The 22173-nt window shown below is 41.2% G+C and overlaps 1 long non-coding RNA gene across 1 annotated transcript; it reads left to right on the forward strand.

Moving 5' to 3' along the window:
- Window positions 1-5694: 5694 nt before the first annotated feature.
- LOC121070784 lies at window positions 5695-18607 on the forward strand. The gene is made up of 4 exons (XR_005820226.1): window positions 5695-5834; window positions 12332-12445; window positions 16242-16425; window positions 18560-18607. It is a non-coding gene; the product is annotated as an uncharacterized LOC121070784 (long non-coding RNA).
- The last annotated feature ends 3566 nt before the right edge of the window (window positions 18608-22173 follow it).

The raw sequence follows: 22173 nt of genomic DNA on the forward strand, positions 1-22173 counted from the left end.
TAGACAACCAACAAATTAAGATAACCAGACAGAAAGTCTACATTTTATTACAAAAAGTAGCCTGCAAACAAGTGCAAATTGCTATGGTTCTTCATTTATTCATTTATTTACTTTTTGTAACTTCAAATAAACTTAATCAAACAAGAATCCAAATTCCTAATTATTATCACACAAGGCCAAATCAGATAATTGATTTCTCTAACAATTTTAGTCAAGGACATAGGCTTTTCTGCTGGGGAAGCAAAATCAGGGTGGAAACTCTTGAGAATTATAGGGAACTGTGTATGGAGTTATGGTCATTTGTGGGAAGCAGGAAAAATTGGAGGGTTGATAGTGATTTATATATAATATAAATCCATAATATATTACCTACAGGTTTCTCAGAGCTTTGGAGTTGAATCTTATTGGCTGTGCCCCATTGATAGTTGTGGATAGGGAGTTTGTGAGGTTATGCAATGTCCATGCCCAGTTCAGATAGTCGGGTCCTGATTGCCCTTTTTAGACCCACGTGCTCAGTCCCAAGTGGAGACTGCAAAGGGTCCAGAGAAACTGCCAAGTAACTGAGCTGTTCAAGCATCGCAGCAGACTATAGGGAGAAGAGAGCGAGAACTGCCAAATCTGCTTGAAAGTCCTGTAAGTCTGTCTGTGCTCTGTCTGCTGAGGAAGATACTTACCTGGACAGCTGAAAACTGGCTTGCATTTGGACATTGTCTAGGAACCCACATATGGACAGCAAGGCTGAAATGGCTTGGTCAGCTGCCAGCATGAGAGCACTATATATGGGAACTGTGCTGGCAGTAGCTCTGTTGTGAGGCAGCTATTTAGGAAGATTGCAACAATTTTTCCAGGTACCATCTCTTTGCTTCCTTCTGCCATCTCCCCCTGCCCTCGGGATGCAAATTCTCCACTCCAGCATGCCCAACACAGTATGCGTATCAAAGGCTTCAAGCATTAAATCTAAACCTTCCTGTGTGGTCTCAGCTCTTGCAGGTGATGCTGATGTTAGTCACTGCTGTAGTCCTTTTTGTCAGAGCTTCTCTGGTGGCTTTCTTCCTCTCCAGCAAGCACATTTCAGCCAGCTGCTCCTGCTCTGGAGGGAGCCAGCATCTGCCAGGGCACTCTTCAGTGGGTACAGCCACCTGCTTAGCTGCAACAGCTGCTGAGCCTGAGTTTTGAAATTAATAGTATGGGAGAACTAATGAGCTTTTGCTGGCCAGACCAATGTCTTTGTTTTAGTCGATGCCTGACTGCTCCTGCTGCAGTACACGGCCTGTTGATGGGCTGGGGAGGGGTATTTACCTGATTTGGCAGCTCTCTTGAGGTTGCCAGTCAGTTCAGGCTGAGAGTACTATTACCACGTCTTCCAAATGCTTCAGTCCCTAAGTGACATTGTGCTTTAGATATTCTGCTCTGCAAAATACTTATGTAATTATGTTCCTTGTGCCTTTAAACCATGTCTCTTCTGGTGCTGGCAGCTGCCACAGCTCACATTGATTGGAAGTGTCTTTGAACAAGTTGGTGCAGACTGTGTCCAGCCCTGAGCTCCACTTCTGTTTCACTGCAAACAGAAAATCTCTCTCAGGTATGCATTACACTTTCAAAAAAACTCCATGCTACCTGAAAAATAATCTCTTTCATCCTAAAGTATGGTGTTTGCCAGTTCCCAGCTAATCTGGACTCCACAAATACAAATATGAAACTGTTTGCATGTCTAGACTAAAGCTACATTTTTAATTGAGAGATTTTACCAGCAGTCATGATGGCTATACCGAATTTTGACCAAACTTCTGGAACCTAAGTACACTGATGCCTGTCTTGGGTGGCAAATGACCATAGGACAAAAAGGCAGAAGAGCAAAAGAGTATGGGGGGTATATACAAGAGATGGCATAGTCTTTCAGAATGCAGCAGAGAAAGAGTACTTTCTCTTACTTACTCCAGTACTTTTCCGCTTTTTAATTAATAATAATAAAAAAGTTCTTTCTGAAAATGTGACTCATCTCACTATACTGACCACACAAATAAGGCCACTTCTGCCATCAGTTAAATCAGATATTGCAAGTTTGTGGTATAGATCTTGATATTTTGGCCGTAATAATGTATTTTGAGGCTCAGTTTGGTTTCCTGTAAAGCCAGCCTGGGAAACAACACACTGGAGTGCACAGGGACTTTGTTCCTGGGAAAAGTCTTTAAATGTTATGAAGCTTAAATGTTTTGGTTGCTAATCCTTCCTTAAATTAAACGTTTGTTCAACTGGAAATGAAACATTTGTGAGAGAGTATTTCACAGAAGATACTGAATATTTACATTTAGATTCTAAATCAGTTGAGGTAGGGAGAACCTAACTTACAAAATATCCAGAGGTGTCCCGTGTGAGGCAAGAAGGATCTGATTTTTCAAGTTCATGTACTTTCAAGATGAAGTCCAGGTTGTCAAGTTAAGCAGTTGGAAAATAAGAACTAACAGACGTCATTTTCCAGTTGGTATTCTGGCCAACTGCAACTCCCCTTCCAGGCACTTCCTGCCCCCACTGCAGGCACCAGTCTGTGTGGCACTAGTTCCCCTAGATACAATACTTGATGGGATTAACCTTTGGCATCCCTCCCCAGTGCCACCCTGGTTTCCTCACGCGTCGTGGTGATGAGCACTCACGATGTGCTAGCCACAGTCATGCTGTGCTGGTCAGTTCCTGGGCTTTTCCTCTGCTCGTCAAAATGGGTTGGATGAGCTCAGCGGGAACCTGGACCACACTCCCCGTCAGCCCTCTGGTTTATAGAAACCAGCTCCATATCATGGGGGCATATAATTCTTTTCATAAGCTGCTCAACCTTCGTTTCTGAACTGTTTCGGTCCTTGGCCTGTGGTGTTTAACTGGGAGAGTGTTCAAGAACTTTTCTTCTTTGATGGCTCATTTCCATCCAGTTTATGTCTATTTGCTACATGTATGTGTGTATATATAGTCATTTAGCTTAAATGGTTCTCATATGTTCCTAATGTTTAGCTCATAGTGTATTTATGGAAAGCAGCTATATTGCTTCTCAGGCTTTATTTTACTAAGCTTAATGCATCAAGTGTCTTCCAGTCCCCCATAAAACAGATTTCTCTGTTCTTGTGCACTTTGAAATAATCTCGCTTTAGTAAGAAATTACTGTTAACTCACTTCAAGGTAGACTCCAACTAATACTTTAACAAACACACTAATACTTCTTTATTTCTGTCCAAAATATCGTGGTGGAAATACACTAGGCTCCACTCTGGTTCTTCCACAGCTGCATTAGAGTGGTTTAGTTATCCTGTGATCGAGTAATACTCAAAGCATTTTCTCTCCTTCTGCCATTTATTTTGCCGAGTTCCAAGCTCAAGGCAGAAATTCTTGCTCTTGGTTCCAGAGTACTTGTTTTTGCCAAATTTCATCTTATTTCTGTTACAGTTTGCAAGTGATAAATTCTTCTTGATCCACTCTGTATTGAGTATGCCTTCCAGTTTTAGGGCACTACCATATTTTGTTAATATGGTTGATGTCTTTGTACCAAAATCACTAACGAAAATATTAGTTCCAAGAGCAGTTCCTGAAGAACTCAATAACTTCTTCAAAAACTTCTTGTTCAAGTTGGATATCCTTAGCTTATTACAATACAAGTACCAGTGGATCTGCTACTGCCCCTTAGCAACTCTTAAATGTTTCTGGAAAGAGAGACTTGTCTAGAGTTACATGAGGTTTGTGGATGACTCCGACGTAACTAAGATTTTACCCCTAAAAGCATTTCCTTACCATTCCTTTCCATTTCCAACCAAATGTTATTTGTAGTTGAAATCTGCCATCCTTCTAAGTATGCTTAGATCCTCCAATACTTAATCCTTTCATCATGACTCTCAAAACTTTCCCCAACTCTGCTTAGTACATGCAAGAGCTATGTCAAGGATCATGAAAAATTACAGTGTTTTGATAATCTCAGTTGCATTTGAATTTCAGTTTTCAGGTCCATTGAAACTTATAACTTAGCCTGAAATTCAAAGAATATGAATTCATGAGCTGCTTTCAACTGCTTGACTGACAATGCAGTGTGCATTCTCCCTCTTCTTTTCATTGCAAACCAAAATGCACGGTAAAAGGAAGGGGGTTTGACATAAGTCTTTCTTCACACTTTAAATAAGCTAGTCGTGCTACCTCCTGCCAAAATGAGAGGGTCACAGCAATGAACTTTGCAAAAACTGATCTGCATCATCTTAGGACAGAGGGAGTGGATGAAGCGTATCAATGCTTCGTATATCTTCTATCTTTATAGAAAATACTTGTATGGAATAATCAATAAACCATAAAAAAAAAAAAAAGGAACTTTAGTTTTTATCAGAAAATAGTTAATTTACTTTAGAGTATTAAAGGCATATGCCAGTCTAACTAAATGGGTCTGAAAATGACCTACCTCAAATCTGAAATGTTATCTCCACCTTTAAAGAATGCAATAATATGTGAGTTAATTCTAAAGGGTGAGCTGTCCTTAAAAATCCTTTTAATTACAATTCTTTACTTAAATCTTGGTTGTGATTTTGTTGCCTGGCAAGTTAGTGTTAGACAAAAACTTTTTTTTGTGTAAGTTCAAAGATGTACATGCAAGCTAGTGTTTTCTGATAATGTGCATTGCTTTGATGGTAACTGGCAGCCAGTACTATCACAGATTTGGGATCGTGGAATAGTCATTGCTGGCACCAAAAGATGTGTTTGTAAACCACAAGATCTCCATGTTATAGTTTCTCTTATTTCTTTTTCATATTCTAGATGGCTATTAGAAAAGCTGTAATCAAAGGATGAAATACAGTATAGCAGTCTTATCTTAGAAATGTAAACATACTTGATAGTATTTAGTATAATAAGATATTCAAGAAACAATTTATTTGTATGAGTATTGGATTCTTAGGAGGAAGTTTGCCCTGTGTAGAAGACCAGCATAAAAGTTAGGCAACGCTTGAGTGCCATTTTTGCCTTAGAAATGGAAACTTAATTCGTGTCCAGTCCTTGGGTACCCAGGGAGAGGTCTGGGCACCGGAAGCAGAGCCGGAACATGGATGTGCTTTAAGCAGAAGCTCTGGGAACTGACCAAAAAACAGTCTGCCTTTGATGAGTGCTCTCTTCATAGAGCTAGATACTTTCTTATGTGAGAGGTGATTTAATAAATTCTGATCTCCGGTAAAATTGTTCATAATATATTTTGAGGTGTCTGTCTTTCATAGCTGTATCTTGCAAAAGAAGGTGTACAGTCAGGTTAAGGAAAAGATTACACATCTCGGCCCCTCTAGCAGCAAAGGACCAGCCTCAGAGATGAGAAAGTCCCTTCTGGAGCAACCCGAGAAGCCAGGTTTCAAGCCCATGGAAAAGTTTTCCTCGTGTTTAGCTTGAGTTAAATCAAACTGAGTCCAATTCTTTTTTTAACAAGGCAGATCTTCCAGCTGCTCACTGGAGTACTCATTCTTGTCCGTGTTGTTGCTAGCGAGTAACAGTTGTTTGTAGTGTCTGCATCTCAATTGGAAATGCATCCCCCTAGCCCAGGGGAACAGCTCTTCTGGGATCCAGGAACCCCTACCCTGGTGTCAGTGAAAACTTCCTGAAACTGAGACACTCCAACAAAGCATAGCTAAACAGTCTTTTACTGGATACTTTTGTCTGATTCTTTTCCTGTGTTCACATTTGTGTCTGAATTCCCTATGGCTAGTCACCACAATGTTGTTTTAAGTGTTACTCTCTATTTGAATTGCAGTTGCATCCAGGAGACTCAACTATGTCCATAAGCTCAGATACCACTAGAGATGGTCTCTGTGCCAGGAACTGGGCCCCATAAGGTGAGACCTTTGTAATATCTGATCAAGATATATATAATCCCATGTGGTTTTCTAATAGCTTGCTGCCAATAACCTAAATTTTAACGTCACGTCATGAGTTCAAAAGCATGAGATAAACTGTGCTCCTACAGTGATTTGTTCAAAAAGGTGCTAAGGAGCACCCACAAGCTCTCAAAATATAAAATACACAAAATGAAGTGGCCTGCATGCAGGTATAGAGTAAATCAATGGCAGAGCCAGGAAAACATCAGGTTAGGGAAAATTGAAGGATTCCTAACTCGTGTTGCCTCTACCACTTGCCGTGATCAGGCAGGACAGGCAAAGTTCTTTCTCACCTGCAAACCCCTGCAAGGTCGAGTGAGGGAGACATCCGCTCAGTAAATTATGATAGTGTAAGTATCAAGGAAGATAAACAACCGATTGTCCTATGCAGTACGTTTTGGTAGTCAGGGAAAAAGCATAGTCTTTCATCACCAAAACTGGTACACGTTGGTGACAGTGCACAGCTCAGAATTGTGGGAATGCAAGATTTTCATTCTTAAATAAGGAAGAAAGGTAGGAAGGAAAACTTATGCACATGACTGTTATCTGGGGAAATATTTCACTATAATCTAATCTAGGACTACAAAAAGAAAAAGAAAAAAAGTGTCTGTGATGGCTCAGAGTGATAACAGATTTTGGCCCCCAGGCCATCTCTCCCCCTGGGCTTTGCAGAGCTGCATGGCCTCCAGTCCCAGTGCTGCTTAAGTGAGCTTAGAAGAAGAGAAGAGATAATGCCGTAATTTTCCAATTCTTTTTAACTTGCCTTCTGTTAACTTGTAGGGATAAGTGCCTTTGTAAGCAAAGGTGTATAGGGAGATGTACATTTAAGCTAAGAACGTGCATAAGGACCAGGAACTAGGCTGTATGCTCTTCTTAGCATCAAGCAAGATGCCTTGATTTCATCACATGGCATCTGTTTTATCTCTTCTCTGCTATTAGTTTGCTACAGCAGCCAATGCGAAGATGAAAATGATACATGTCACTGCAACTTCAGTTATGAGTAGTATATAGTGATTAGTATTATCATTTTGCAAAATCCTTTTCATGGGCCTTTTCACAATGTGGAAACTGGTCTTGGAGCAGATCTGCCTAAAGCTAGTGCGCCGTTGGCAGAGCTTTCACCACCTGAAGGGCTGCCACTAAATCACTCATCTACATTAAAAGCCATTGACATCTTTGAGATAATGTTTTCTTTCTGTCTGGTTTTTCATAAAATAAAAAGCTTAGCCATGGCATGTTAGAAATACAATGAATGCAATTTAGTTTAGACCCTGTGATTAAAGTTAATGTGATTCAGAATACACTGTTTATACTGGTTAATTGCTCCAATATGTAAAGTGAATCGATACCTTCTGACTGAGGCAAACAATAGCAAATCTCATTCTGTGTCTGGAAAAGAGCAGGAAAAAGGTTATAAACTTAATCACACCTCAGATGTGTTTGCACAAGTATGTATTACTCATACGTTACTATTTGTAATGTACTTTTGTAGAAAATCCCATAATTAAATAGAATTTTTCTCCCCTTTTGCAAAAGGAATTGCTATATACACACACACACAAAAAAAAAAGACAAAAATAATTGCACCATAGTTGCTCTTCATTTCATAATATAAAGAAGTTTATGCTTAACTTAGAGCACTTTGTTGGAGTTAAATCTTCATGTTACTGACTTGCTGAAGGATGGGCCAGATCAGCAAAGAAAGAGATCGTTTACAGACTCCTGAATCTTTACCATTAGCAACAGAGGATAAACACAAACATGAAAATAAATATTGCTGTGAGTACATTCAACACTGTCTTTTTAACTTTTTACAGAGCTGCTTTCCATGTCAGACTTTCCAAAGGAAAAAGCTGTGATAGATCAGCAAGTCTGCTCAGCAGAGGCTCTGCAACTATATATGGATGCAGAAAGAAACTTGAGCCACGGGAGGCTCAAATGCTGATATTTTGCAGCGATGAATTAGCAGGAGTTAATTGAGCTTATTCTATGAATTAGTGCAACCAGAGATTCGAGTCAGAATTGTTTGATTTGAGAGGAAACTGAAATTGAGCCAAGTGCATGGGGTGCCCGGGCAGGGCATGGGGCCTGCCCCTTCCCTCCTCTTCCCTCCCAGCCCTGCAGCTCCGCACAGTGCTAAAAGCAAACCTGCTTGCTGAGGGACTGCGACCACTTTGTAGAGGGCTGAAAGTACATTTTAAAAGTAACAGCTCAGAAAGAGATGGGTTGCTTTCTGCAAACGCCATGGACTGTTTAGACACATAATTAATGTAGTCTTGCACTTATGGAAACTTGGCCTTTCTGCTTGGGATGTTTTTGGCTGAGGGTGTGTTCTTGCTCCTTTTTTTAAGGAAGGAATGGTTTGTTATTTATTACTGAGTGAAACGGCAAGCGCTATTAATATGGTAGTGCTGACAGAGAAGGCATTTTCCCAGTTTGCTGTCCTTTTTTCTGTTTCCCTTGAAATGCTTGTTCTCCTTCCATAAACAGATGCAAATAGACCAAATGTTTCCTGCAGAGTAAGGCAGCAAGAACAAAGTAGCAATAGCAGGGCTATCTTGTTGATGAAAAGACATATTTTATTGTATGTCTTCAGACATCAGAGCAAAAAAAAAAATTGCACCCAGACGAGAACTGTCTGTGTAAAGGTGTTTGCCTGCACTCAATTTTAAGCAGCAGTATGCTGTATAAAGATGACACGTATTCAGAGGTGAATGGATGAACTGGAAAGTTTTTTGACTCCTCTGGCCCAGCTATACCGTTTCAAGCTAGTTTTGAGCTCTGAGAGTCGCAGCTACAAAGCCCTTTTGTGAATATGAGTCTCAGCAGTGCTACCCTGCCCGGAGAGTGAGTGCTCTGCAGGAGATGGGGTTGCTGTCTGGGGCCTGAACAGATCAGAGTCTGCACATACCCAAATTGCTATAATTTGCCAAGCTTAAGAAAAAATAAGAGTTTGGGGATATGTATCTTTGAAGACTCTTTCAGTCAAATGTCTGAAATTTGGGAGACTAGCCCTACCCGGAGCACACCGAACAATGCATACCAAATTTCAGGGCAAACTGAGTTCAAGCCCCTTAAAAGCAAAAATGCTTTGCAATCCCTGACTGGCAAAGCTGCCACAACTGGGTCAGACATGCTGGGAAAACTGAACATGAGCATTTCTCACTGCTATGAGAAGAATGATATTATCGCAACCTGGCATTTTTCATTGATTTTTGTGCTGGATGCCTACTGAAGCGCTGTCCTTCCTAGCTGATACTTTTGACACAGGATTTTGTTGTGCCTTTTTTTTTTTTTCCTGATATGAAGAAAATGTCAAATAGTTTAGACTGTATTCCTTCAGTTTATCCCTGCTTCCTATCCCAGGAGCACTGGAACTGTGAATCTGTTAGAAGCTACCTAGAGTTGGAGAAATATATGGAGGTATGATGGTAACTGCAAGGAAAAAAATGAGACTAGACTGTTGTAGAAAAGTGCTGCTGTTAAAGTGAGCTTGTGAGTCTATAATGAATTATGCAACCACAGCCTACAGCTTTATTTCCTGATCACATGAGCACGAAGCCACAGTATGGTAATTCAAAACATTGGTCAGAGACAAGAAAGAATTGTTTAAGGAAATATAATATTTTAGACTAAACCATTAAACAAGCTAAAGAAAGTAGTAGTTTCCTAAAAGGGGGAAAAAAAAAAGAAAAAAAAAAGAAAAAAAGAAAAAAAAAACTGTGAAAAACAAGAAGCAGAAAGTTCCCATTGGAAAAATTGACAGAAGACTTAATTTCTTTGGTTTGAGGAAAAGACGTAAAAGTTTCTGAAGTCTATCTAAACAGGAGTTCCTTTAGTTCCTTTAGATCTAGTGATTTAGTGTATATGTTATTCTGGGCAGAAACTGGCATTTTTTGTCGTTTGTTCAGAACTTACTGCTGCATAGTCTTACAAGCAGAACTTGCTGTGCAAAGAAAATAAGAAATGGCAACGGGAGGGTAAGAATTTTACCCAACAACCTGATGAATGTCAGTCTGTTCTTCACGTTTCACATAACCAGCACTTAAGTATACACAAGGCTTCAGCTGGTTTGGACTTGATGCTCCCTTTTGTGCCCAGTAATGGTAAGGCTGCAGCTGTGCTAGCACAGAATCGGAGGGGATTGCACACCCAGGCAGTAGGAGGTTGCAATATCAGAAGCTCAATGGAAAAGACAAGTATGAGTAAAGCAGAAAGGTTAGCTACTAATAGAAATAAATCCTAATGAGTTGCATTTACAGGTTTCCTAGACACCTTTATTTCCAAATCCAGCAAATTTCTCCCTGTAGATAAATCATCTTATTTCAGTGTACAGTATTATGCTAAAATGAAAACCTCTTAAACTAATATATTCATAATGGTTAATGAATCTCTTCTCATTTCCCCTATATACAAGTGGAAAGTACCAGGGAAATAATTGTGTTCAGCAGTGTTTTGGAAAAAGCAAATGTGCCTAATTTCAGAAGTCTCAGTCCTTTCTCAGAGCTGGTCTGAAGCACAGCGAGATGGTTTTTCGATTGCTATCTGCTTGAGCTGTTGTTAACAATTGCCTTGTTCCTCTCAGGTATTTTGTTTTAAAGGGCTTAAAAGCTGAAAGCTCTGGGGTTTTAACTGAAAAGATTTGGGGGGTTTCAGCTTTTCAGTAGCATGGTGCTGGCCCGGTGAGTTATGTGGGAATTTAATTTTCCTCTGGGTTCTGTGGAAGCCTTCTGTAAATGGTTTAAACTTACCAGACTGATTTCTTCAGTCTGCCTGATTCCTCAGTGTGTGCTCTCCATAAAGGCTGCCTGGGCTTTTATCACCTCATCATTGCTCCTAGTTCACTGATAACAGCTGGCGATAAAGGAAATCTCCATGTAGGCTAAAGTTCCCATGCTCTGTCAGTGCCTCTGTCATACAAGCTGCTCTCATTTTTCTCTCACAGTGGCCGAGATTAAAAAAATGAACAGATGGAAGACAAAGTGCTTAACCTTGCCCTTGCTACCATCCCCACGGGGTATTTCCAGGGAGACTCTTTTAAGCGATTCCAGGCTAGGTTGTGCTTTATCCTTTTTACCCTGTGTTGGGACAGAACCTTGCTTTAAGTTTGCAAAGGCATTTCTAGTCATATTAATGTCAGCATCACTGGGGTAGCTGGGCAGCCAGAGGGGCTAGCTGTAAAGCAGCCAGCTCAATAACTGTTTGCTAGCAGCACTGCCTCTGCAGTACAGACCTCATTGCAATCTTCAGTGTCATGGGTGAAGCTAGGTAAACACTTGGATGTTTATCTTGACCTGAAATATGGCCACAAACAGCTGCTATCAGTACCCAAGATAATGCAAGGCTAGAAGCTACGCCTGTATATGGCAGCCCGGTGCTTTCTGACTGCTGGCAAAGACAGCAGGAATCCCAAAGATTTCCCCAGCATAGAGCCCAAATCTCACTTATCAGCTAACGGCATTCAGCTTCCAAGGTTATCATTCTGATGACTCCCCCAAGGACTCGTAGTTATACCTTCAGTATGCAATTAGTTAGAAGGGCATGTCTCGCTGAACTCTTAATGGCAGTATTTTTTTTTTTTTTGCTTTAAACTGATGTTTCTTCCCTAACGCCTCCAAGTTCTCAGAAATTGCTGGATTCGTGCCACTACGTCCATCATTTCCAAATGCAATTTTATGTTTCATTTCAGGCAGCACTCAGGAACACAGAGAAATTTGCCATATTTGCAGACTATAAAAGCAATTTCAAGACAGCTTCCCACTGCTGTCTAGGAAGAGCAAGTGTCCAAGAAAAATACAGCAAGAATTGTATGGTTTGATCTTTGTTAGCTCATATCCTAGAAGAGTCATGTGGTTGATGTGGAGCATGCTGTTGCACCTAAACAACGATGAGGTCCATAAAACTGAGATCCTTTCTTTTTCCAGAGGCACATACTTAACTGTCATAGAACAATTCTTGTTATTAAGGAGAATTACAAAATAGTCATTTGGGGAAAGTAAGCAAGTGGCTCTCATTCTGGGGCAACAGCTGCCTGTCACATGTTCACTGTTGTTCAGGGAGAAAGCGACCTAGCAATTCAGAGGGTAAAAAACTGTAAAAATAGTGAATCTCATCCCACTCTTGCCTGGAAGCCATTGCATTTTCCCCTTGGGCAAATTTGAAGAGGAAGGGGGCCACTGGTTCTCAGCGGCCTAGCAGTAAACCTTATCTTGCATTAGTGCTGGCATTAGCTTCATGCCAGGAAGGGTTTTGGCACTGAACCCACCTACCATGGACCACGTATGACAGAATGGACTTTCTGGGCTGTGCTTTGATGTCTAATACTGAGTACTGCAACTGCAGACTTTCAGCACTCCTGTTTTCCTTCCCATTGCACAGACTTGTGGAAATAGCATTTATTGGGAACAAAACAAAACAAAACAAAAAACACTAACCAATTGGTATCTTTTGCACAGGTGATACATCAGGGAGCAGATCTTTTCAAGAGGATGATGGTCAATTGCTCTCTGGATGGTGATGGGAGACTCCACTGCAAAGGTCCTAAGAACAGCATCTTTTGGTCCGATCAGGTGAGCCTCTCCAAAATGCTGTTCTGCTGCAGTCTTACATCCAGCCAGGCTGTGGTCCTACCAACAGAGCACCCTGCTAAATGCAAGAGCTGTTTCTATTGATTAGCTTAAACTGGGGGGGGGGGGGGGGGGGGGGGGGGGGGGGGAGAAAATTAAAAAAAAGGCATCTCCTGACTGCATTAGCTACGTACAGAAGACCGCCCTACATTAACATTCCTGTATCAGTCAGAGCAGTTCCTACTGAGTATTTGTAATTTTCTCTGCATGGCTTGGTTAATTGAACAGGAAGAACTGCTCAGGCAGCTGCTGGGACTGCCAGCTTCTCCACCCGGGCTGTTACTTAGCATGCTGAAGTGTGCAACTAGTGCCTGTCAGCTGGCCTTTGCACAGCAGGTGCCACCTGTGGGACTTCTGGGCCTGGCTGGACATCCCCTGGAGAGGTCTTATTGCAACAACCAGCGGAGCACTGTGCTGAGCTGTGGGGTGAGACAGCTTCCTTCTGTAGGGACAGCTTATCCATCTTGTGTATTTGTGTGCGAAGTCTATAGCAACCTGTGGATCACGACATCAACCAGACAAGATTTAGAGTGATATTAGAGACAGTGGGTCTCCACCCTGTTCTGATAGGAACAACGCGTTGGAGTGCTTTTATCTGTTTGCAGCCGTTCTCCATGCTTCCTGTCCTGTTGAAAAGCAGAACGTAGCTGCTAAGCAGTTGGCTGCCCTATGAAGGCATTTGAGGCTTAGGTCAGCATGGTCCAACCAGCTGGCTCCACCACAGGCAGATGTGGCCCCAGCCTCTCTCCTGGAGGAGACAAGGAACAGCTGCCCGAGCTGCAAATGAAAGCAGGGACTCTGAAGGCTTCCTCCTGTGTTGGCTGGCTGCCGTGCAGGAGGGCGATGGCTTCAGACTGACATGGGAGTGCCCGGCAGCACCGCCAGCCGCGTGGCACGCAGGTGGCAGCAGCCTGGCCGGGGCAGAGGTGTGAGAGCCTGCCAGTGGGGAGCAAAGGCTGTGGCTAAAACACAAAACCTGGGTGAAATAGAGGCTGGGGGCAAGCACCTACTGAGCCTTGAGGCACTTCAGTTGTGAGCCTCTGAACTGTGCGAGCCTGCCCCTGTTTATGTTTAGGTTTGGTTGTTTGCCACCGAGGAGATTCTGCTGTAGACTGATTCGAGCTGGGTGCATGGCTAAGAATCAGTGCAAGGCACAGACTGGCAGCAAATGCTGTCTGAACATTTGCTTGTCCTCAGACATTTTAGCAAAATAAAAGGGACTGCATTCAAACAGCAGGGGAAAGTTGACTAAACTGAGGAAATGTGTATGGTTTAAATATTTCATAGTGATGTCATGGCAGGAAGTGAGTCCTTTTCTTTCTTTTCGCTGGTTTAAACTTAATGGAAAGGGTAAGAAAATATTTCAGCTGTACAGCTACCGCGATGCCTCTAAGTGGTGTGCTGCACGGAGCAGCTGGGTCTGTGCCTGCGCTGTAATGCACACCATACATCCCCACACACCCCTGGTGCACAAGTCACAGGTCCCCCGCGGTTACAAGGAATTACGCTGCCATTCTCCCATTGCCAAATACAGTCCACAAAAGTCAAAGTACACATTAAAAAAAAAAAAAAAACACTAACTAATCCTTGCAAAATCCAGTAAGGTAAAACATATGTACTGTGATCTGTCTTCCACAAGGGGATGAGCCAAAAAGAGAGGATGTGTCAGTGACTGCTTAGAAAATAGCCTTAACACCTCTGAATCTATGAATTTCTACTTCCAGTGCTTCCCTGAATATCAAGGTATCCTCTCAAGGAGGTAACTAGTCTAATACACACTAAGAGCAGCTGAAATTTCTGTGATAAATATCCCAAACCATGTACCAGACCCAGTTAGGTATTGATGGCAAAATGAAAGACGATTCCAGACTATAATACACTGTGAGAATTGCACTCAGCCTGATCAAAGAAACTCTTTTAAAACTGGGTTTAGAAACAGGTTAAGTGCTCAAATGCCTAGGAATGAGCCAGGCTGCCACAGCTGCACCCCTGCCCACGTCCCTGTGCTGAACAGAGACCACGTGTGTTGCTCAGCCAAGTGCACACGCTGCCTGAGACCTAGCACAGCAGCGGGGATGAGAAATGGGGAGGGAGAGACTGTTCCTACTTGTACCTGCTTTTGACATGTTCGTACGAGCCTTTGAGCTTTTTATAGTTGGCCCAAGTGCAGCAAGAACAAATCAAGCAAGCAGCTGTACAAAGCCTTGGTATTTCTGACCTTTGCCAGCATGGGAGCATCCAAGCTTGCATCTGAGTGTGCCTTGGGATCCAGCAAAGCTTTCAGGAAAGATTTGACACTTTCTTTTTCATGTCTGAGTAGTGCACGTAGCAGCAATCCTGGGTATTGTTTTTTAGTAGATTAGGTTACTGAAAGACAATGTTTTAATAATGTTAAATAGCTGTCAGCCTTAGAAGCTGTTCATGAATTTGAGCTATTGATCTGTTACATGGATTTTTGCTGAAATAAAATAGCTAACACTCACCATTAAATGAATGAAAAAATATACTTGCCTGACATATATTTTCTTTGATTTTTTTTTTCTGATTTGTAAGCATTTCTGTCCACACTTGTCTTTCTCATCTTCAGGGTTGTGGTAAGAAAATGCTATTTCCACATTTTTTTCTGGCTTATACTTGTTTGTATTTCGTTCTGGTATGGTCAGCTTCTAGTATTACTTGTGGTTTAGATAGAAAAGATGTGGTGGCAAAACAAAATTTCTGTGATTGTTTTGTGGGTTACCCTTAAATTGACCAGTAGAGTTTCAGAAATATAAAGCAATTAGTGGGAAAGGGAAAGATGGCTGAGATGCCTGGAAGGGACATAGGCTCACCACATTTTCTGGAACTCCTCTCAGCAGATCACCCATGGTGTCTGAAACTTGCTGCCTCGCCTGGGTGACCTGCTGGTGGGGATGATCGTACAAAAAACATCTGCTGCCTTAGACCCTTGTCTTGGGAGGACTCAGCATATGCTTCGCTTTCTGAATACAACTAACACTGCCAAGTTTGGTAGGACACAGGTAAATACACACAGGAATGTGATCTTCAGCCTTAATTTGTCCCCGGGCACAGATGGAAAAGCGGGTCCATTTTTTCTCCTTATGAATCTATAGGAATTATCATGTCAGAATGGGCTCCCTCACCCACCTCAGTGTATGTAGGAACTAACACTATTTTAGCCAGGCACATAAAATACATAAACACACAGAAGGAAGTGATGACAGCATTTAGAAGGGCTGGGAATGTGTCCTGATTTCATGTCAGTCTGGGAGCCACTGAGATATAGCTGAAAGGATCTTCTCACACAGCAGTGTGCACAGATGGAATACTGGTGTGTCCAAAGTCACTTCATGTTATCTCTTTGGTTTCAACATGGCCAAGATATAGCCTTAAATATTTCTGTTCTTTTTGATGGACACTGCCCATTCTTTTGCAGAAAATCAGAATTCCTGTAGATTCCTTTAAAAAAAAAAGTTACCACTATTCTCACCTTGCACAAATACTACATGTTCCTCTCAAACCAGCATGCTGCCCAAAGCGTTTCTTCCTAAACAGGCATTGCAGATGCATTTGCCTGTCTGGGCAAGGCACAATGCACAACTCCATTCACACATTGCCTGTCATACTTCTCTGCTGCCCTCTTTTTTAGAGGTCCAGCAGTCTAGTGCTGTTTTTCACTGTCGCAACTGATTTACAGGTGTTGACTACTGATGAACTCTTGGTTTGGGTTTTGTTGCAGTGAAACATGTGCTGGCTGGTCTCAAATGCTTTGGTGCTTACGACTGTGAGTGAAGAAAAGCCTGCTTTCAAATCCCCCTCAAACTCTGGTGTGCATCCACTCCAAAGAGTCACCTGCAAGACCCAGAGCCTTGGACTTGGCAGTGGAGCCTCCTATCAACATCTGGTCTGAGTCAGGAGAGGAGGTAGGACTGGAAGTGTATTTGCTGTGCTTGTTCAGTCTGTCACAGGTCCCCCAGCTGCTGATGCTGAGGGTAGTGCCCGGAAGTGTGACTTTGGGGAATCCACTGAGATCTACTATGGTTTGAATAATTCTAGAGGCACATCAGAAAGATCATTATTCTGAGTTCTTGAAGTCCCATCTTCTCGTGTCAGAACTGTTATGCATATTCAAAGTATTAGTATATTCTGTTTATTAACTATTATATATTAGCTTCAACAAGTGGGATGTGGTTTTCTTCATACAGTCATACTACACCTACAAGCCCTTCTGCTTCTAATAGACAAAGGGAATATGATGAAAGAGAATGTTCTGTGCCATTCCAGAGAACATTAGACACGTTTTCATTTGCTAGTGCATTCCACTTCCAACATCTTTACTGCTGTAACATCTGGACAAAAGAGATATTTGGTAACCAATGAAGTAACCTGGAAACGTTAGGATGTCTGGAGGGGATTGTTCTTGCATTACTGTGCATGACTGACTATATGTGCAGTTACTTACAGTAACAGATTTCTATATTTGATGAAAAGATGAAAATGGAATTTTTAGCAGGAGAGCACCAGAATAACAAACAGGGCTTCAGAGCATACAGTTTAGTCTCCAAATTAGACCAGATTTACATTTTTTTATCATTACAGTTGTATGCATAAGGCGATCAAGTATTTTGTTTGCTTTAGCCAAGAGAATGTTTTAATCACCTAGCTGTTCTTCATCAAATCATTGAGATAATTGTTTGAACATTTGATAACCAAAAACTCTTGTAAATGCCAACACTTTCGCACACCTCAGCAGAAAGGAAACTCGTCTGAAAATCTGCTCCAGAAGTATTCTCCGCTATGATGCTATTTCTTATGCAACAGCTCTGTCCCAAGGCTAACCGTCACGTATCAACAATTACTGTTAAATAGCTGGTGGTCAAAGAGAACTGCTAGGAAGCATTATGTAAGCCACAATTTGATCAATAACAAATTCTTTGTTGTAAATCATCTGGAATTAGCACAATGAACAATCTAGGAATTATTACTCATATCTGGAAATGCCTAGCATTTCTGGAAATTTGTGTTTCCAGAAACAAATAATGATTCCTCTGTTATTCACTGTGTTGATTCCCAAATGGCTGTCAAACCAAAAAAAAAAAAAAAAAGGAAAAAAGGCTACTGTCTGCAAGCAATTTGCAAGTAAGCCAAGTGCAAGCAAGCCAGTTACAATATAAAGCAAAATATTTCCAAGATTCCTTTTTGACTCTGTCCAATTGAAGATACAGGTAAAGTTCTCATCACCTTCAGCAAGTTAGAGAAAATATTTTTAGAAAATACCATTCTCAATATCTCTTTCTAAGTATCTTAGTTATTGAGGTAGGTACTTTATCCATTTATTCTGAAGCAGCTTTGGACTCCTGATCCTTTTTTGTCTATGTAGTAGAAGCAACAGCAGCAAATGTCCAGCTACCATGCTCAGAGGTGTGCTCACGTTTTCAACAATGACTTAAGACTAAACTGACCCCTTTAAGAAAAAAAAAAAAAAAGGAAAAAAAGTTGACTAATGGAATAAGACAGAGATTTTCTGAAGTGCAAATAATAAGTTTTAAATAACTTCCACAGAACTAGTGGTCTTAGCTACCATTTATAACCTGCAAGTCTTCCTGAAAGCTGTAGTATAATGCTCATTGTTCACTTTAACACTCTTGAAAATCCTGTGTATACATTTTCAAGAATGTCAGAAAACATCACAAAACAAGCTTGAGTTTGCAGCTCATAGTTCTACAAGGAGAGTACAACTACAAAGAAAGGTTGGCTATTTTTAATATATTTCTGAGTATGCTTTGGTTAGTGCATCCATCTCAGTAATCAGATCTCCTTGTTAGTTCAAATTCTTCAGTTTTAAAAGTAACCAAAAGATTACAATCTATTCTCCATGGTTTTTCAGAAAGTACTGTTAGCTTTGCCTAACACTTTGTAGTTTCAATCGGTTCATATGTATAATGTGTTTTTTTAAATATTTCTCAGCAACAGGAGAATGTGATCAAAATGTAGTTCTTTGAAGTTAAATACATAACAGCATGTAAGTACATGTAATGGCAATGCCATAATTTGCAGCAGGAATGACAAATCATCAGAACTGTACCTGAGACAAGAGCCAACCCCACAGTGCCTCTGAAAGCAGAAATTCCTGGTGCAACAAAGGTCAAGCGCATCGCAAAACTGCATTCTGCAAAAGGAGCTTTGTGAGGTAAGTGTGAAAATAAGTAGAAAATAGGAAAACATGCATGGTTTCATTATCCAAAGAAATCTTTGCTGCTATTCCAAGCATTTTTATTTGTGGTAAACTACCCCTTCATCAAATTTACATATAAATGTAAGAGGTTGAGAAGACAGATGATGGGTCGTCCCTTGCTGTCATCTCATGTGCAGACTTTCTACAAAAAGGGAGTGAACCGAAGTTCAGTGACATACTACTACAGGAACATAACCTGCAAAATGTATTTTAAGAGGGCAAAGTAATTAGAGAATTAGCGATTTAGCCGTTTTGAAACCAAGGGTGAAATCCCACCTCCCAAAAAAAAAAATGGATGGCACAGTGCCAGGGGCCAGGATTTACCTCAGGGTTATGGCTGGTATATCATAACATACAACTGGGGAGCCAGAAAGGGGAATACGCATTGCCTTTTTGAAAGCACGGTTTGTGCTTCTGGATGTGTCTGCCGTAAGCTGTTTGCAAAATATGGTGAAAGAGGCCACACACTCTTGCTATTCCTCTCTGTTCAGCCGTTGTGCTGCCACCTGCAGATTTACTGCTGGAAAGTTAATTCTGTAGACCGCTACTTCCATTGCACGTGGGAGGGGAAAGTAGAGGGAACCATGTATTGACACGCTCCCTCTGCTCCAAACGCTGATAGCCCAGAGCAAACAGAGCATGTTGCAGCCATTTAAGCTGCAGAGGTGCTCTGCATGAGAGTTACTCTTGTAGAGGATGGGTTTTCCTGCCCTACTTTCCAGGTACTTTTCATACTCCTGATGTACCCTTTGAATTTTCATTTCAAACAGCCATCACAGCACTGTTTTGGTTTGGTTGAACCTTCTTAAGGCTCCACAAAGCTTTTTAAACACCTCCAAAGCTGCCCACTGTAAAAAGAAGACATTTGTTCTGTTACTAGTGAGAAGCTGCTCCATTTTGCACTTGGGTGTGTTTGGATGCTGAGACCCTTCAGCATATTCAGCTCAGGCATCATCTGTCTAATCCTGGAGGAAATCCTTCCGAGTCTTCCACAGCTCTACAACTGCTCTCTCTGCAAAACAGGCCCCAGGAAAAAACAGGTTCGTCTTCTGCCACAGGCTCTGAGAGCATAAACCTACTGCCCCGTCCTGGCTCACCCCACCCGAGGTGGGAGAGAGTGCAGCTGGCACAGGTAGCCCTTCAGCTTGCATCGCTCCCCCCTAGGGGTGCACCCAGCGATTACCTGCTTCTGTAGGACAGCGGTGGCATTGGCAGCAAGGCCCATCCCTTCCTGTGTTGAGAGGTTTCAGTTCACCAAAGTTCTCAGTCGTGTTCTCGTGCAAAGTCATTCAAGCGTCATTTTCACAAACTTTAATTCCATTAACTTCAGTGGGGCTATAGCTCCGTAAGGGACTGATTTGCACGACTGAATGTGGTGTTCAAGCCGAGGCTCTGATGCCTGCAGCAGGCCCAGGGTTTTCTCATCCAAGGCAACCAAGCAGGAACACACGTAATATTTCCTAAACCTAAATTAACCCACAACCTTCATTCAATCCAACTTCTTTCCATTAAAGCCAATCATATGTCTTGGTTTCTTGACCATGAATGTGGAAGCAGGCGTGTGGCATTCCTGCAGAGCTGCCTGTGTGCTTCAGTTTGAGGTGGGTCTTCATAAATGACAGCGCTGGGGTAAGGTTTATCAGGGTGTGTTTTGCATCGCCCATAGAAGGGCTCACAAAGCCAGAAGCAAGTCATCTCGAGTGTGAGGTCCTAAGTCATGCCACTCTACATGAAAGTCATAAATTGCAGTAGGAGGCACAAATTCCCTATCAATATTCTGTGCAAACCTCAGGCATAAGAGAATAACACAGTGTTAGGACTGCTGAATGAGTGCTCTGTGTGCACAAAGTCATTAAAAACCTGTGGAACAGTCAACCATGACTGCACAAAAATAAATATAGAGCTGGCCGTAAATAGTATCCCTTCACCTGCTTCTTCAAGTAGAATTTTATAAGAATGTTTCTTAAAGGGAATGATTTTTTTTAACAAGGAGATTTTGGTATATTTCAATTGAAACCATATGCTTGTTCTTAGGCTGCTCAAATATAAAGTGAGTCTAGTTTTAAATTTAATACACTGTTAAAAACACCTAAAGAAAAATCTGAGTGGATGTGCTAGGATATAAAATGGATGTTTTCCAACTTCTAAAAACCAGATCTGGGAATACAAGTGAACTTTACTATGGAAGTATGTTTTGTTTTATTTTTTATTTGCCACATTAGGAAGAGTACGGGAGAGGAGATTAACCAGTTAAGTCCTATGATTATTTTTTAAATCACTTTCCATCTTTTACTTTTATCTGCACAAAAGATACTACCATGAATGTTTCAGTTTGAGCTGCAGCAGAGCGTAGAAAAATTAAACTGTTGCGGAGACACATTTAATAAAACTTCATGCAGTTGGTTAGGCTGATTATGTAGGCTCACACTCTAAAGTCACCACTACGGACTTTAAAGGATTGGTGAGAAGAGGAAATTTAATGACTAATCGGTATAAAATTTGTCAGGAACTAACTTCTGTTCAGGAATTCATCCCTGACCTTAATAGATAAGATTATGTGTGTATATCAGAAAATGCCATCCTCATAAAGGTGGCAAAACTGGAAATTATTTGGTGTGAAATCTGCTCAAATAATCAGGGAACTGATCTAGAAAATAGGACTGGTTAAAATCAGCTTTCTGAAAATTTAGATGTTTTCAAGATCCTACATCAAATTAATGTATTTGATCACAGGGCTGCAAATTCTCAGCAACTGTATCAATGGGATACAATCACATAAATCAATTTCAATCCCATTTGAAATTACATCAGCATTTCCCCACTGGACTGTCTTAGATTTCTTCCAAAGTTTTTATTCACATTCTTTTCCAACCCTGCCAGAGCAGAACATGCCAGGTTTTAAGCTTTTTCTGTTTTATAAGGTAAGGAGAAAATGAAAGACAAGAGTATTTTTTTTAAATCCTAAAATGAGTCTAATTTTTCTCCTGACACGTTTAGAGGCACGAAGAATATGTTATCATGAGAAATTAGTGAACGATGTTTCTGTAACATTTGCAAAATATATATTTTCACATACAGCCTTTTCACTTTCACACACAGCATTAAAAATAACATAGAAAAGACTGAAAATCAAATCAACATTTTAACAGTATGATATGCTGACTCTGTGACAAACCACATTTACAGTAATGGGAAAACTTCTCCATGTGCTGGCCAGTGATGATGCTTTTAAAGTGTTTTCATTTCCACTGAGGAAGTGTTATTATTTCCACTTCAGGAACCTTACCGAAGAAATAGTAGAGATATCCCTTATGGGGCTGGAGGACTTTCAACAGCAGCAGTAGTATAATACCAGTAAATGTTCGCTCCTCTTCTCTCTTTTAATCCTCTCCCTTACCAGGAAGCACACATCTTTTCTTTTCAAAAATAACCTAAG

Source organism: Cygnus olor, chromosome 5, assembly GCF_009769625.2.
Source record: "Cygnus olor isolate bCygOlo1 chromosome 5, bCygOlo1.pri.v2, whole genome shotgun sequence".
In the NCBI taxonomy this organism is placed as follows: domain Eukaryota; kingdom Metazoa; phylum Chordata; class Aves; order Anseriformes; family Anatidae; genus Cygnus; species Cygnus olor.